Below are 18,034 nucleotides of genomic sequence, written 5' to 3' on the forward strand. Positions count from 1 at the left end.
CAGCAAATCAAAATTTTTAAAGGCTTCCATATAATCAGAGTGGGCAAAAATCTGTGCATGTAAATGTTATTAAACAGAACCCGAGGTGGGGTTCTAAGAATGAAATCTGCGTCAGAGGCTGGGTCTGATTATACAGCCCAGCCTCTGTAGCTATTTCAATCCCCCCCAAAGTCCCCCCTGCGCTCCGTTCTCCCCAATAAATCACAGCCACGCTATGTGGGCTGTGTTTACTTTTGTCCTGTCACTCTCCACCGCTCCCCCGCCTCCTCCATAGCTCCGGTCCCCGCCTGCGGCCCTTCCCTCCCCGTTGATTGGAGGGAAGGAACGCGGGTGGGGACCGGCGCTATGCAGGAGGCGGGGGGAGCGGCGAGAGTGACAGGACAAAAGTAAATACAGCCCGCTGTGACAAGCTGCGTGTCGGCAGCGCGGCTGATGATTTATGGGGAGAGCGGAGCGCAGGGGGAACTTTGGGGGGATTGAAATAGAGGCTGGGCAATATAAGCAGACCCAATCTCGGAGCGCAGATTTAATTCTTAGAACCCCACCTCGGGTTCTCTTTAAGTACTTGTAACACTAAGAAAAACTATATGATAAAATGTACATATATTAAGCACTTTAGTACCAGCCCCTTAAAAAGGAACTGTCACAAAAATTTTAAAATTTAAAACCCATACAAATAGGAGGATAGCTGTGCTGGATTAAAGAGGATTGCATACAAATAGGAAGTACATTTTTCCCAGAGTAAAATGAGCCAGAGGGATGGAGAGATGGACTAGCCCAAAACCTGTCGGTAATGTCAGATTTCTACTACCTACTGTAAGTGACAGCAACATAGGAGAAAATTAATTTATGGCTCATTTTACTCTGGGAGAAATGTACTTCTTATTTGTATAGGTTTTAAATTTTAAGATTTTCGCGACAGTTCCTCTTTAAGGACCAGAGACCATTGGCATTGAGCGTTTACTCGGATACCAAATAGTTCAGATTCAGATATCCGATTCGGATCCGAATCAATTCGGATTTTAAAAATGGGTATCCGAGCACCCCTGCTCTGCAGGAGAATGAGGGGATTCCTCCTCCATTACACATTCTTCATGTATAATCTGAACCAGGTTTATGGGTGATAGACAACACCTCTGTGTTCAATGTGCACAACATTCTCAGTGGATTCCCTGCAGCTCTGTGGGGAGTGCATATGTAGAGTATAGTACATACTAATGTGTAACTTAAAGAGACTCTGAAACGAGAATAAATCTCGCTTCAGAGCTCATAGTTAGCAGGGGCATGTGTGCCCCTGCTAAAACGCCGCTATCCCGCGGCTAAACGGGGGGGTCCCTTCACCCCCAAACCCACCCCCACAAGATTTGGTCGCAAAGTTGGTCGTGAAATATCTCTTCCTGGAGGCAGGGCTAACGGCTGCAGCCCTGCCTCTAGTCGCGTCTATCAGACGCGCATCGCCGCCTCTTCCCCGCCCCTCTCAGTGAAGGAAGACTGAGAGGGGCGGGGGAGAGGCGGAGGTACGCGTCTGATAGACGCGCATGAGGCAGGGCTGCGGCGGTTAGCCCTGCCCCAATGCGGAAGCGCTCCCCCGCTGCACGGAGGGGATTTGTGGGTGAAGGGACCCCCGTTAAGCTGTTAGGCACACATGCCCCTGCTATCTATGAGGTCTAAAGCGAGATTTATTCTCGCTTCAGACTCTCTTTAAAGTAAACCTGAGACAGATGAACATTTTATACATACCTGGGGCTTCCTCCAGCCCCCTTTAGGCTAATCAGTCCCTCGCTGTCCTCCTCCGCCATCTGGATCTTCTGCTATGGGTCCAGGCACTTGAGCCAGTCGGGCACACACTCCGCTGCCAGGAACGTACTACACCGGCGCAGCACTATTGCGCAGATGCAGAATGCTCCTGGCTGTGGAAGAAGAACGCAGCCAGACTGTGCTGACTGGCTAAATTACCGGGACTCATAGCCGAAGATCCAGGTGGCGAAGGAGGACAGCGAGGGACTGATAAGCCTGAAGGGGACAGGAGGAAGCCCCAGGGGTATGTATAAAACTTTTCTTTTCATCCTTCTCAGGTACCATTTAAATCGTAGACACCAAACCAAATTTTAACAACATATCAAATTATTTGATTTCATGAGCAAAGAGAGTGCATACATTTGCATAAACCAGCATCAGCGCAGAATTATTTCCATCTCATTGACCATCTCTATTAGTGACACATCACACAAACACAGAACATTTATATTGTGCTTTTCTCCTGGCAGACTCAAAGCGCCAGAGCTGCAGCCACTGGGACATGCTCTATATGCAGTAGCAGTGTTAGGGAGACTTGCCCAAGGTCTCCTACTGAACGGAAATTGATAAGAAAAGATAAGAGAATCGAGCGGAAAAACCAATCGAAAAATCAATCGAATAGCAGAAAAAACGTAATGTGTGTACCCAGCATTAACAGAACAGAAGGTTTATATTGCGCTTTTCTCCTGGCGGACTCAAAGTCTTGCCCAAGGTCTCCTCCTGAATAGGTGCTGGCTTACTGAACAGGCAGGGCCGAGATTCGAACCCAGGTCTCCTGTGTCAGAGGCAGAGCCCTTAACCATTACACTATTCAGCCACTGTATTATTCTTACAGCATACTGTAGATGCTATTTAGTATGTATAAGAGATTCCCGTGTACACATCATATATACTGTACAGTCACAATCAGATATGTATATCTGACTTTAAAAATACGGGGACTGCTTTATTGAAGCAGCACAAGTAACTATTTTTGATTGGTTTATTTCAGGTTTGTGGGCTAAGCAGAGCTATTACTGTATATATAATTTATGACTATTATCTGAGAAATAGAACATTTTATCATATTTTCTATGTTCATTACAGTTTAAATTCATTAGGAGTTTGAGTCGGTGCATTTATTCCAGACTCCGACTCCAGGCACCCAAAAATGACTCCAACTCCTCAGACCTGGTTTTTAGCAAAGGATTCTAGGAAGAATGGGTACTGCATAGTAAAATATGGGCAATTCAAAATTACTGATATTTTATGCGTTGTGGCACAATACGTACTCCTGTACACATGCTAGATTCCAGGTCAAAACAACCCTCAATGGCCACCTAGGCTGAGTTTAGTCTGCCGTATGAAAAAGGCTTTAATATGAGCATATTTTGTAAGAATTATAAATCGGTATTACTAATATTAGTGCTAAAAATGTGTGTTGATGTTTGTATACAGCCATCACTTGTGTTATTTTACATATGAACGGTACAGCTTAGGAGCCACATATACGTAGCTCTCTCTGTTTATTCCTCTGACTCTGTGTTCCATAGCTAAGTATAGAGAACCCGTAACCTGAACCACAGAACAGGAAAAACCAAAAGGAAAAAAAAAACGATAATATCTTCTGTAAACAAGGAAAGAGCTTAATTCGAGTCATTCCCAAAATAACTTTAAACCCAATTAGAATACAATTAGCTGGGTTTAATGCCATATAGTCCTGCCTGTGTAACTCTACACTGTATACTTAAAGCAGGAGAAATACACAGTGAATAAAAACCCTACAGATCTCAGCTGTATTAATGATTGCCCACTTCAAAGGACCCCAGAGATTGCCAAAGGCCGTTGCACTTTATGCAATCATAAACTGAATGTCTGTTGCTGCTTGGAAGGGTAATCCTGCTTACCTCATAATGCCTTAACCACTTCGCATTCAGACCTTGTTTCCCCCTTATGGACCAGAGCAGTTTTGACATTTTAGCTATGTCCCTATTTAATCAGCAATAACTTTATCCATACTCATGACATCTAAATTAAAAATATATTGTTTTCCAGACAAACTAGGCTTGCATTGTATGGCATTTTTTACCTCAAATTTAGTTTTCTCTGCATTTTAATGTGAAAAGGGGGGGAAATAACACATTATTTCTCAGTTTTACCAATTCCCATTTAAAAATAAAAAACGCTATTGCAGATAAAAAAAACCCACAAATTTTGTCTGGCTATTGCTACCACTTATTACAAAACTTAAATTATGTTCCTGTTACAATTTATGGTGAAGATATTTGATTCAGCGCTGCGTAATATGTTGGCGCTTTATAAATTCAATAAATAATAATAATAATAATAATAATTCTGAAATAATGTTACAGTGTTTATTTTTTAATATGAACTTAGAAAATAAAAGTATTTTTAATGGTAAAAAAAAAATCTATCTTATTGGTTCAGGGAACATATATTCACTTTCACCAATTAGTGTTGCATGTGTGCACAGGAGGAAGGCCCAATCTTGCATTTGTGCTTCAGCTACAAGACGTATGTCTACGTCCTCGTGACTTAGATGAAGTCAGAGAGGACGTAGATATACTGTAGTGGTGGATAAAGTGGTTAAAATATATATACACATCTATCTATCTATCTATCTATCTATCTATCTATCTATCTATCTATCTATATATATATATATCTATCTATATAGGGCCGTGCAGGTCCTCAAGTGAAGGTGCTCAAATTCAAAGGGTCCTTGCAAAGCGCAGCTCCCCCCCCCCCCCCCCCCTCCCACGCACACACCTCCCTCCTGGTTTCTGGCTGGGGGTATTGGTTGTCATGTGGGTGCTGAATGCAGATGCTGGGTGCCATGTGGGTTCTGGTTGTGAGTACAGAGTATCATGTGGGTTCTTGCTATGGGTGGGTATGGAGTGTCATGTGGGTGTTGATTGCAAGTACTTAGTGCCATTTGAGATCTGGGTCCATGTACTGGATGTCATGTGGGTGCAGGTACTGGGTGTGACATGGGTGCGAATACTTGGCGCCATGCCTGTACTGGGTGCTAGCTATGGGTGGACTTTGGGGATTACATGTGTTTTAAATGCAGGTACTATGGGTGCAGGTTCTGATTAAGTGGGTGCTTGGTGCAGATAGTGGGGGCCATGTGGAGGCTGTGTGCAGGTGTAAGTACTGGGTGAAATGTAGGCCTGGGTGCAGGTACTTGAGACCAAGTAAGCGTGAATACTGGGTGCCAGCTATGGGGGGGGGGGGGGGGGATGGATGTTGAGAGAAGTAGAGGTCAGTGTCGGTGCTGCAGGAAGGGGAAGTCACTGGGGGTGCTGCGGGAGGGAGAGGTCAGTTTATGTGCTAGAGGAGGTCACTGTGGGTGCTGCTTGGAGACAGGAAGGGTACTGCTGGGGACAGGAAGGGTGCTTCTGGGGGAGGGAAAAGTCAATGTAGCTGCTGGGGGAGGAGTCAGTGTGGGTGCTAGAGGAGGCAGGATCACTGCAGTGCTAATGCTGGGGGGGGGGGGGGGGGTCAGTATGGGTCCTAGGTGGAGGGAAAGGTCCATGTGGGTGCAAGGTTAAGGGAGAGGTGACTGTGGATGCTAGGGGAGGGAGAGGTCACTGTGGATGTTAGGGGAGGGAGAGGTCACTGCTCTCAGAGAGGCACTATCTTACCTGCTCCCACACTGCTGTGGGGATGGTTACACTAGGATTCCTGTATGGCACCTCTTTACTCCAAAGTGTCCCAGATGGGAAGGAGCTTCCTGCGGGTGTAGGCGGAGTTCCCTGCAGGAAAGGGTGGAGCTTATGTTTTTCGAGGCGAAGCTTTGTTTTTACAGCCAAAGGGGCCTTTTTATGGGAATTTAGAGCCCCCCCTCACGTGCCTGCTGAAGATATGGCACTTTGATACAATGTAATGTAGTCAGTGTACAACTTGTATAACGGTGTAAATTTTCTGTCCCATCAAAATAACTCCACAGCCATTAATATCTAAACTACTGGCAATAGATAAGAGTACACCCCTAAATGGAGAATGCCAAAATTCTGCCCAAAGTGTCGATATTTAGTGTGCCCACCTGTATTATCCAGCAGCCTTAAAGGGAACCTAAACTGAGAAGGATATGGATTTTTCCTTTTAAAATAATACCAATTTCCTGACTCTTCTGCTGATCCTGCATCTCTAAAACCTTTAGTCACAGCCCCTGAACAAGCATGCAGATCAGGTGCTCTGGCTGAAGTCAAACTGGATTAGCTGCATGCTTATTTCAGGTGTGTGATTCAGCCACTACTGCAGCTAAAGAGATCAGCAGGACTGTCAGGCAACTGGTATTGTTTAAAAGGAAACATTCATATCCCCCTCAGTTTAGGTTCCCTTTAACTCTCTTAGGCATGGAGTTCACTAGAGCTTCACAGATTGCCACTGGAATCCTCTTCCACTCCTCCATGACAAAGCTGGTGTTTGTGTTTTTACACACAGGGAATGCTTTCAAATATTCTTTTATGTAACTAAGTTTTTACTAAAATTATAGTTTTTTTTAGAGTATAATCCCACTTTAAGAGAACCAGAAATAGTGCCTATAGACTCCTGAGATGCAAATACGGCCTTAAATAACTGTAAAGTCAACAAGGAAGGGGGAGAACCGTGTCAAATTTTATGTTGTGCAATCCTGTAGTTCCAATTGAAGACAAGAAAAACTGAGCAAGACCGACGCAACACAAGTGTAAAGCAGAGCATTTGTCAAGAGCAGCCAATCAGAATCTAGGGATGATCAATGAGATGCAAATATTTCTGAGTTTATGCAGGAGTGTGTAAATTGTTATGCAAATACATGCAGCTTGAAAATGGACCAATCAAGTCCCACCAAGGTTTATACTGATTGGTCCATTTTCAAGCTGCATATATTTGCATAAAAATTATCAGAATCCTGCATGAATTTGGAAATATTTGCATCTCATCCAGAATGTCTCTATAGAGACGTTATTGACATGTACGCTGGAAAGTTACTGCACCTATTTGGTCTCTTTTTTTTTCAGGTAAATAAAGCATGCAATAAAGAAGTACTTTCACCCCTATTAAACCTGAGATGGTCGAGAGGGCAGAAGAGACATTCCTGCGAGCTATAAAGCCGATGCTGACAACTGCCAGTAATTTAGTGGCTGGGAAAGGGTTAAACCCTCTCCACCTCGGTCTGCCTTGAAGTGATGGTGCACAGATCCCCCCCTCTGCTATCCAGCCTGGATTTCCCCACACGGAACACAAGATGTCTGCCCCTTGCATGTGAATGTGGCGCATTCCTCGCTCTGTATGTCACTGACCTAGGATAAGTCACTGAGAGGGCCCAGCTCCAGGATCTGTTAATCATTTGGGTAATCAGTGAACACCAGCACTCAGAGAGCTGATATTTATTTCATTTGGAATGCTTCCACGCTCAGATATCTCAGCAGCTAGCTCATAAAAGTTATTCAATAATACCAACACTGGAAGTGTTATCTGCAGGAAGATGAGGGCCGTGATACGCTGGTGTTTAAAGCCCAGCCTCATGGAGGAGCTCATTTTCAGTGGCCAGGGGATTGTTTCTCAGCTATTATTATGATAGTTTCAGGCCCATTCACACTAGGACAATTAGTGGGTGATTCTCGCTAACCGCCGAAGCACCAGCGCAATATTAACCCTAGGGCAGGGATCTCACTGCCACCGATTGCGAGTGATTCGAGATTAGCGGCAAATCGCTAAACTCGTTACCGGCAGCATTTTGCTGTGATCGCAGAGCGATCATTATTATTATTATTATTTTTTATTTATATAGGGCCGACATCTTCCATAGCGCTGTACATAGTACAAACAAGGAATGGGGAACAAATATACATAAGAGATACAAGACACTGTACAGTCATGACATTGAATAGAAAAAATACAAATACAGTGGCTTGCAAAAGTATTCGGCCCCCTTGAAGTTTTCCACATTTTGTCATATTACTGCCACAAACATGAATCAATTTTATTGGAATTCCACATGAAAGACCAACACAAAGTGGTGTACACGTGAGAAGTGGAACGAAAATCATACGCGATTCCAAACATTTTTTACAAATAAATAACTGCAAAGTGGTGTGTGCATAATTATTTGGCCCCCTTTGATCTGAGTGCAGTCAGTTGCCTATAGACATTGCCTGATGAGTGCTAATGACTAAATAGAGTGCACCTGTGTGTAATCTAATGTCAGTACAATTACAGCTACTCTGTGAGGGCCTCAGAGGTTGCCTAAGTGAATATTGGGAGCAACAACACCATGAAGTCCAAAGAACACACCAGACAGGTCAGGGATAAAGTTATTGAGAAATGTAAAGCAGGCTTAGGCTACAAAAAGATTTCCAAAGCCTTGAACATCCCACGGAGCACTGTTCAAGCGATCATTCAGAAATGGAAGGAGTATGGCACAACTGTACACCTACCAAGACAAGGCCACCCACCTAAACTCACAGGCCGAACAAGGAGAGCGCTGATCAGAAATGCAGTCAAGAGGCCCATGGTGACTCTGGACGAGCTGCAGAGATCTACAGCTCAGGTGGGAGACTCTGTCCATAGGACAACTATTAGTCATGCACTGTACAAAGCTGGCCTTTATGGAAGAGTGGCAAAAAGAAAGGCATTGTTAACAGAAAGCATAAGAAGTCCCGTTTGCAGTTTGCCACAAGCCATGTGGGGGACACAGCAACCATGTGGAAGAAGATGCTCTAGTCAGATGAGACCAAAATGAAACTTTTTGGCCAAAATGCAAAACGCTATGTGTGGCGGAAAACTAACACTGCACATCACTCTGAATACACCATCCCCACTGTCAAATATGGTGGTGGCAGCCAGGGATGCTCAGATGTGCCTCATCCACGAATTCGGCAATACGCGTCGTTGCAAAAAAAAATCCGCATTCGGCCCCGCCGCATGCGGATTTTCGTCCGTGTCCACGCAACCACGCGGATTTTTTCCCGTGAATGGCGTAATCACGCGTGGATTCACGCCCGGAGGCGGATTTTCTTTTAACGTTAATAACAAAGCCCCCATACATGCTACAGTCCCCCAAATAGCATGGATTATCGAGGTGATAAGGGGCAACATAACTTCAACATAAAAAATTCCCCCCAAAAAATTTTTTCTAGAGAAAATGGATTTTAAAGTGAAATCAACACTTTAAATGGGGCTATTAATTGGTAATAAGTGGTTTTAAAAAGAGATATACGCGTTAAGCAGTCAAAGAGGTGAAGGCGAGTTCCAATGGCACTTGGCGGCGAAGGTACCGCTGGAGGAGGATGAGTGGCTGACGGCAAAAAGGCTCCAGAGAGGTTTTTGTAATTTTTTTTTTGTTTTTTTTGCAGCAATTAGCAATGACATCGCAGCAGAGTTGTCAGTGGACACGGGCAGTGTGAACGCAGAGTGCAGTGGTGGTAGCGACTGAGTCAGGAGAAGGACTATGCGGGCGGTCAGTTCAGCAGCACAGAAGGACCACGGCAACATACTGGTGGTAGTAGTAGCAGCACAGCGTCATAGTGCTGGCCAAAAAATTAAATGCACCCGGTGACCCGGGCAGTGTGAACGCAGAGTGTAGTAGCGACTGAGTCAGGAGGACAAAGCGGGCGGTCAGTTCAGCAGCAGCAGCAGCGTAGTAGTAGCACAGCGTCATAGTGCTGGCCAAAAAATTAAATGCACCCGGCGACCCGGGCAGTGTGAACGCAGAGTGTAGTAGCGACTGAGTCAGGAGGACAAAGCGGGCGGTCAGTTCAGCAGCAGCAGCACAGTAGTAGTAGCACAGCGTCATAGTGCTGGCCAAAAAATTAAATGCACCCGGCGACCCGGGCAGTGTGAACGCAGAGTGTAGTAGCGACTGAGTCAGGAGGACAAAGCGGGCGGTCAGTTCAGCAGCTCAGAAGGAGGACCATGGCAACTTACTGGTAGTAGTACCATAACACCAAAAAATTAACCAAGGTAGGCACTAGGCAGGTAGTAAATGTCTTTATAAAGGCAGGCATAGTTAACAACAGCACATGCAGCAGCCACTTCATGTCCCCCTGTGTCCGACAATAGGGGCCAGGAACTCACCTTCCACCCAAGCCTGGTTGATTTTCAGGAAGGTGAGTTTGTCCACAGAGGCGTGGGAGAGCCGAGAGCGCTTCTCTGTGACCACGCCACCGGCCGCACTAAAGCATCTCTCTGAGAGGACACTGGAAGGAGGGCAGGATAGGAGTTCCAGGGCGTACTGGGAAAGCTCGCTCCAGATGTCCAGTCTCTTGACCCAGTACTCCAAGGGGTCCACGGGGCTGTCGGTGTCATTGAGCCCGCTGGATGACCCCATATAGTCAGATACCATGGTGGTCAGTCGTTGCTTGTGCTGGTTGGTGGTGGATGCTGTGGCGGGCACCTCTGTTCTGGGCTGCTGCACTGCATACAGGCTCTTGCTTAGGCTCTTCAGGTCTCCGGGGCGCCAGTTGCTGCTGCTGCTGGTGGTGGTTGTTGTTGTGCTGCTAGTGGCAATGGCAGGCACCTCTTGCTGGCTTGGCAGAGCAGTTACAGTGGGGGTGGAAGGCTGGGGGAATGCTTCCAGTAGTCTGCGCACAAGGGCCTCCTTCAACTCCCTTGTGCGTTGCTCGGTGGTGGATGGCGTCATTAAGTCTCCCAGCTTCCCCTTCAGACGGGGATCAAGCATCAAGGTAATCTAGATGTCCTCCCTTGAACGCATCTGGATCACCCGGGGGTCCCTGCGAAGGCAGCGCAACATGTGCACAGCCATGGGAAACAAGTGGGCCCTGCCAGCAAGATCTTCCTCGTCCTCGCCATTGTCCCATAACGCATGCCTGTCCTCTTCCTGTGCCATGTCGTTGTCCTCCTCAAACCGCCATCCACGTACAACGCCTGCTGCACTCTGCTCCTCCTCCTCCTCCTCCTCATTCAGGTTAGGGACCTCCAACTCTTCCACTACCTGCTGTGAGCCCTCCTCTGAGCTGGACTGTGCTGCCATCTGCTCCTGTTCTTCCAACTGCCTCAGGGCTTCATCCCCACGCTCAATTAAATTGTCCATTGCCTGCTCCAGTAGACAAACCAAGGGCACCCACTGGCACACAGAGGCCCGCTCCTCACTGACCATCTTGGTTGCCTCCAGGAAGGGACTCAGCACCAGGCATACTTGCTGCATCAGTGTCCACTGAGTGGCAGTAATCATGGGGACTTGCTGGTTGCTGGGGACACTTGGGTCTAGCATGTAGGCCCTAAGAGCCAGCCTGTGCTGACACAGCCGCTCCAACATGGCCAGAGTCGAATTCCAGCGAACTGGCATGTCGATGATCATCCGGTGTTGTGGCCTTCCATACTGCTGCTGTAAGGTGGACAAGAGTGCAGAGGCAGTGGCTGACAGGCGGAAAAAGCGTACCACCGCCCGGGCATCCTGCAGCAGCTCGCTCATCCCCTGGTAGGTGCGCAAGAAGCGCTGCACCACAAGATTGAGCACGTGGGCCAAGCAGGGGATGTGCTGGAGGTTTCCCTGCTGCACTGCTGCCACATACCCCACTTCCAGGCCTCTGGGGGTCAGCCACCTCCGCTCCTGCTTCCTGAGGGCGGCCAGGACGTTGGTGGCCGTAAGCCTCTCCTTACCCAGGGTCACCAATTTTAAAAGGGCTTGGCAGTGCCGAGGCTTGGCGCTGCTGCTGCCGAGGCGGGCTTGCTTTCCGGGTGCTGAGGGAGTGTCGTGACAGGACCCTTCTGCATCCCCCCTGATCCCGCGTGGTGGCACCACTAGCTGGACTGATGCGCTCTTGTCCTCCCTCCCTTCCATCAGTGTCACCCAGTGGGCCGTAAAGGACAGGTAGCGACCTGTCCCAAATCTGCTACTCCACGAGTCCATGGTCACGTGGACCCGCTTGCCCACAGAGTAGTCCAGGGAACGGGCCACGTTTTCCACCGCAAACTTGTGGAGTGCTGGGATCGCGCTCCTGCTGAAATAGTGGCGACTGGGGACTTGCCACTCGGGGATGCCAAATTGGAGCAGCGTCCGCATGGCGCTCCCCTCCTGCACCAGGGAGTAGGGAAGCAGCTGTGATGCCATGGCCCGGGCCAGCAAGCCATTTAGTTTGCGGATCCGCCTGTGGCTTGGAGGCAGAGGCTTGGTCAGACCCTGAAAGGTGTCGCTCAGCAGGGTCTGACGACGCTGGGATGCAGGGGAGACAGAGGAGAGAGACGAACACTGGCTGCCAGCCTCAATGTCTGTGTCCTGAGTAGCCGAGGTGGAAGAGCGCTTGCGTGCTACTACTGCTGCTGCTGTGGGGGATTCACGACCCTGAGGGAGGGATGATGCTGCTGCGCTGATGGGCCTTCTGCTCTTAGGAACACCTGCCAGCAGTGCCTGCTTCCTCTTAAACTCCGCATACTCGCGGCAGTGGCGGCTTCTCAGGTGGCCCTGGAGGGATGAGGTACCCATCTTGCTCAGACTTTTCCCACGGCTCAATCTTTTGCTGCATAACCTGCACACAGCATACCTTTTGTCATCAGTACATTCCTCAAAGCAATCCCACACTGGTGACTTTAATTTACTGCGGCCCCCACTAGCAGAGGGTGCAGCGGAACAATGTGTGGTAGTAGTTGCCGGGGGTTGCATGGTGGTGGTGCCGGCTGAAGCAGTGTCCTGTCTACTTCCTCCATGCCCACTGCTGCCGATGCCCCTGCCCCTGCCTGACATATGGCGATATCCTTGCCTAGGCCGAGGTGACTCGTCATCCTGCTCTGCCTCTGACCATTCTTCCACGGACTCAGCAGGCTGCACATAGTTAGGGTCCACAACGTCGTCATCATCAGCAGCATCATCATAATCCAGCTCTTCCTCTGACTCCGCCGCCTCCTCTTCTGTCCCTACATCCCCAGACACAGACCCCTCTTCTTCATCACCAGAACTCAACAACGCTTGTGATTGTGGCCCGATCTCAATCTCTGCCACATCAGTCCCCAGTAAGTCCTGAGCTTCTTGCATCAGCAGGTTCCCAGAAGCCGGACTGAGGGACAGAACGCTGTCATCCTGGGAGGGCTGCTGACCAGTGGGTGCTGGGGTGGATGTCACAACAAGCGTGGGACGTTGGCTGCTGCTGCTGCTTGGAGTGGTGCTCACAGTAGAGGTCTGGGAGGAAGTCATGATGTCCATGAGTACGTCAGGTTCCATTTGCTCAACCACCACACGGGGACCAGAAACTTTAAAATATTTGGACAATGGCGTCCGCTGACTCGGCCCAGGCTTTGCTGCCCCCCTTTCTGCTGCATCACGACCACGTACAGCTGGGCGTCCTCTCCCTGGACGTGGAGCAGTCCCAGAAGGCTGAGGCAATTGAACTCCCTTTCCTCTCACCCCGTGAAACCCTGCCAGACATGTTGCTAGTAATGAATTACTGGATGCAGTGGGTACAGTACAAGGTCACTGAAGGATGCAGTGGGCACAGTACAAGGTTACTGAAGGATGCAGTGGGCACTGGATATACAACTAGGTCACTGAAGGATGCAGTGGCCACAGTACAAGGTCACTGAAGGATGCAGTGGGCACAGCAGTGGGCACTGGATATACAACTAGGTCACTGAAGGATGCAGTGGGCACAGTACAAGATCACTGAAGGATGCAGTGGGCACAGTACAAGGTCACTGAAGGATGCAGTGGGCACAGCAGTGGGCACTGGATATACAACTAGGTCACTGAAGGATGCAGTGGGCACAGTACAAGGTCACTGAAGGATGCAGTGGGCACAGTACAAGGTCACTGAAGGATGCAGTGGGCACAGCAGTGGCCACTGGATATACAACTAGGTCACTGAAGGATGCAGTGGCCACAGTACAAGGTCACTGAAGGATGCAGTGGGCACAGCAGTGGGCACTGGATATACAACTAGGTCACTGAAGGATGCAGTGGCCACAGTACAAGGTCACTGAAGGATGCAGTGGGCACAGCAGTGGGCACTGGATATACAACTAGGTCAGTGAAGGATGCAGTGGGCACAGTACAAGGTCACTGAAGGATGCAGTGGGCACAGTACAAGGTCACTGAAGGATGCAGTGGGCACAGCAGTGGCCACTGGATATACAACTAGGTCACTGAAGGATGCAGTGGGCACAGTACAAGGTCACTGAAGGATGCAGTGGGCACAGTACAAGGTCACTGAAGGATGCAGTGGGCACAGCAGTGGGCACTGGATATACAACTAGGTCACTGAAGGATGCAGTGGGCACAGTACAAGGTCACTGAAGGATGCAGTGGGCACAGCAGTGGGCACTGGATATACAACTAGGTCACTGAAGGATGCAGTGGCCACAGTACAAGGTCACTGAAGGATGCAGTGGGCACAGCAGTGGGCACTGGATATACAACTAGGTCACTGAAGGATGCAGTGGGCACAGTACAAGGTCACTGAAGGATGCAGTGGGCACAGTACAAGGTCACTGAAGGATGCAGTGGGCACAGCAGTGGCCACTGGATATACAACTAGGTCACTGAAGGATGCAGTGGCCACAGTACAAGGTCACTGAAGGATGCAGTGGGCACAGCAGTGGGCACTGGATATACAACTAGGTCACTGAAGGATGCAGTGGGCACAGTACAAGGTCACTGAAGGATGCAGTGGGCACAGTACAAGGTCACTGAAGGATGCAGTGGGCACAGCAGTGGCCACTGGATATACAACTAGGTCACTGAAGGATGCCGTGGCCACAGTACAAGGTCACTGAAGGATGCAGTGGGCACAGGATATACAACTAGGTCACTGAAGGATGCAGTGGCCACAGTACAAGGTCACTGAAGGATGCAGTGGGCACAGCAGTGGGCACTGGATATACAACTAGGTCACTGAAGGATGCAGTGGGCACAGTACAAGGTCACTGAAGGATGCAGTGGGCACAGTACAAGGTCACTGAAGGATGCAGTGGGCACAGCAGTGGCCACTGGATATACAACTAGGTCACTGAAGGATGCAGTGGCCACAGTACAAGGTCACTGAAGGATGCACTGGGCACAGCAGTGGGCACTGGATATACAACTAGGTCACTGAAGGATGCAGTGGGCACAGTACAAGGTCACTGAAGGATGCAGTGGGCACAGTACAAGGTCACTGAAGGATGCAGTGGGCACAGCAGTGGCCACTGGATATACAACTAGGTCACTGAAGGATGCAGTGGCCACAGTACAAGGTCACTGAAGGATGCAGTGGGCACAGCAGTGGGCACTGGATATACAACTAGGTCACTGAAGGATGCAGTGGGCACACAAGGATGTCACACTGTGTAATGAGATGCTCATATGCCAGCGAGCGAGCAGTGGGCACTGGGCACGGCACAAGGTCACTGACAGAATGAATGAACAGCGTTGGCAGAGAGTGGCGGCGCCGGCGGTGTGACTGGCTGCCTGCAAATAGTACAAGTGTATAAACTGTCACTGGAATATACAAGTGGACACTGCAGCTGCACTAACCTGCCTGCCTGCACTCTACACACAGATAATCCCCACTCCCACTACACTGCAGCACTGAACCTGCCTGCACAGCACTACACACAGTTAAATAATCACTAGACTCCCACACTCCCACTACACTACACTGACTACACCTAACTACAGCAATCACTCACTGACTAGCTAACTGTGTACAGTATAAGAGCAGTGTTAGCAAAAAAAAACGCTTGGTTTTTAACACAATAAATGCACTTGCTCAAACAACAATGGCCTGGAGATAATCCTCTCAGCACCACAGTCTAGCAAGGACAGAGCTTTTCCATCATGGCCGCCGCTTTATATTCAGGAGGGGAGGGCATAGCTCCCCTCCTGTGATTGGTTGCTAGGGCCTGGCTGGGGCACTCTGATTGGCCTGCAATGTGTCACTTCCGCATAGTTTGACGCATTTCCGCAAACCACGACTTCAGCGCCGGGTTTCACGAGCGTGAATGCGGATTTGTCCGCATTCACGCGTAGCCGAAGCAGATTTTCGTGGTTGAAAATCTATTCACGGCTTAGCGTGTCCGAGGCGGAATGCGTCAAAATGGTCGTGAATCCACGCGTAAGCGTGATCACGACCTGGCGGTGAGCACCACTGGTGGCAGCATTATGCTCGGGGGGTGCTTCTCTTCAGCAGGGACAGGGAAGCTGGTCAGAGTTGATGGGAAGATGGATGGAGCCAAATACAGGGCAAACTTGGAAGAAAACCTCGGAGTCTGCAAAAGACTTGGAGACTGGGGCGGAGGTTCACCTTGCAGCAGGACAATGACCCTAAACATAAAGCCAGGGCAACAATGGAATGGTTTAAAACAAAACATATCTATGTGCTAGAATGGCCCAGTCAAAGTCCCGATCTAAATCCAATCGAGAATCTGTGGCAAGATCTGAAAACTGCTGTTCACAAACGCTGTCCATCTAATCTGACTGAGCTGGAGCTGTTTTGCAAAGAAGAATGGGCAAGGATTTCAGTCTCTAGATGTGCAAAGCTGGTAGAGACATACCCTAAAAGACTGGCAGCTGTAATTGCAGCAAAAGGTGGTTCTACAAAGTATTGATTCAGGGGGCTGAATAATTACGCACACCCCACTTTCCAGTTATTTATTTGTAAAAAAAAATGTTTGGAATTGGGTACGATTTTCGTTCCACTTCTCACGTGTACACCACTTTGTATTGGTCTTTCACGTGGATTTCCAATAAAATTGATGCATGTTTGTGGCAGTAATGTGACAAAATGTGGAAAACTTCAAGGGGGCCGAATACTTTTGCAACCCACTGTACATACATAGTTGATGTGTAGTTAGTACATGTGCATATGTTAAAATTACAGCAGTATGAGAAACACTAGGAGGAGGTCCCTGCCCTTGCGAGCTTACAATTTATAGGGTAGTGGGGAGGAAACAACAGGGAAGGGAAACACAGAGGTTAGTGGGTGAGCCAGTGTGCCTTCAGAGCAGCCTATAGCAAATTATAGGTTTGTCTGGACAGGTGTGTTTTCAGAGTACGTTTGAAGGTTTCCAGACTCGTGGCATGATGAACCGTCTGCGGGAGAGAGTTCCAAAGGAGAGGGACAGCCCGTGAGAAGTCTTGGATGCGAGAGTGAGAGGAGGTGACTAGGCTGGCGGACAAAAGGGTCTCCTGTGAGCAACGGAGGGTCTGGGCGGGGAGGTATCTGGAGATTAAAGAGGAAATGTATGGAGGTGATAGCTTGTGTAGAGCTTTGTATGCAAGCATGAGAAGTTTAAACTGGATCCTTTGGGCAACTGGTAACCAATGGAAGGATTGGCAGAGAGGGGATGCCTCAGAGGATCTAGAGGAGAGTTGGATGAGACGAGCAGCGGAGTTTAGTAGGGATTGGAGAGGTGCCAGTCTGCTTTTTGGTAGACCACAGAGTAGGGTGATACAGTAGTCAAGCCGGGGGAGATGATTAAAGCATGGACAAGCATCATGACACAGTGCTTAAAGCGTTTATCGTGATCGCTCAATGAACGCGTATTTGTCCAGTGTTTTTTCTGTGTAATTTTTCGGGAAAAAAGTACCCACACAAAACGCTAGTGCTAAGCGTTAGCGTTTTGCTTTTTTACCTGTGAATGGGCCCTTAGAGGTAGATCAGAGCAGTTACTTGAAAAACAAAGCAGATCGAGAGCCCCAATAGTGCAATATGTCAAACCGATTGGTCAAAAGACTAAATATATGAGAATATACTCACAAAGGTGGGTTACCTCTGGTAACCACTTAGTAGACAGGTGGGGAGATTAGGCCCGACCGCACTCAGGTTTAAAATGTCACTCTCCATAGAAGTAGAAGAAAAGGGGGTAACACCCCTCCACCAAGGGTGGACACTCAGAATAAACAATTGTTCAAAACACAGGCACTAGATAAGGATAAAATAGTTAAAAACCATTTTAAAAAGGGGAGGTAATGGTGGACTTACCTTCCACAAGTAGACATACGATCAGTTATTCACTGAAATATATCTTTATTCAAATAGACTCCAGAGTGTATAACTGATTGTGAGTGTACTTGTGGGAGGTAAGTCCACTACTATCTTCCCCTTTTTAAACGTTTTTTGAACTATTTTATCCTTATCTGGCGCCTCTGTTTTGAACAGTTGTTTATTTTAGATCAGAGCAGTTAACTAACTAGAAGACACTTGCTACTGGTGACTGAAGAATCCTGGACCTCCGTATAGATGCACAGCAAAGTGTGGCACTGTTAAATATACTTATGAAAGAGTTTAGCAGTGCTGCATGTATGTTTAACAGGAGAGCA

At 48.3% G+C, this 18,034-nt stretch overlaps 1 protein-coding gene across 3 annotated transcripts in view; it reads right to left on the reverse strand.

The window, feature by feature from the left end:
- Positions 1–18,034, reverse strand: part of STK3 (serine/threonine kinase 3) — a 308,764-nt gene that overhangs the window by 129,523 nt on the left and 161,207 nt on the right. The window lies entirely within an intron of this gene.

Source organism: Hyperolius riggenbachi, chromosome 5, assembly GCF_040937935.1.
Source record: "Hyperolius riggenbachi isolate aHypRig1 chromosome 5, aHypRig1.pri, whole genome shotgun sequence".
Lineage (NCBI taxonomy): Eukaryota > Metazoa > Chordata > Amphibia > Anura > Hyperoliidae > Hyperolius > Hyperolius riggenbachi.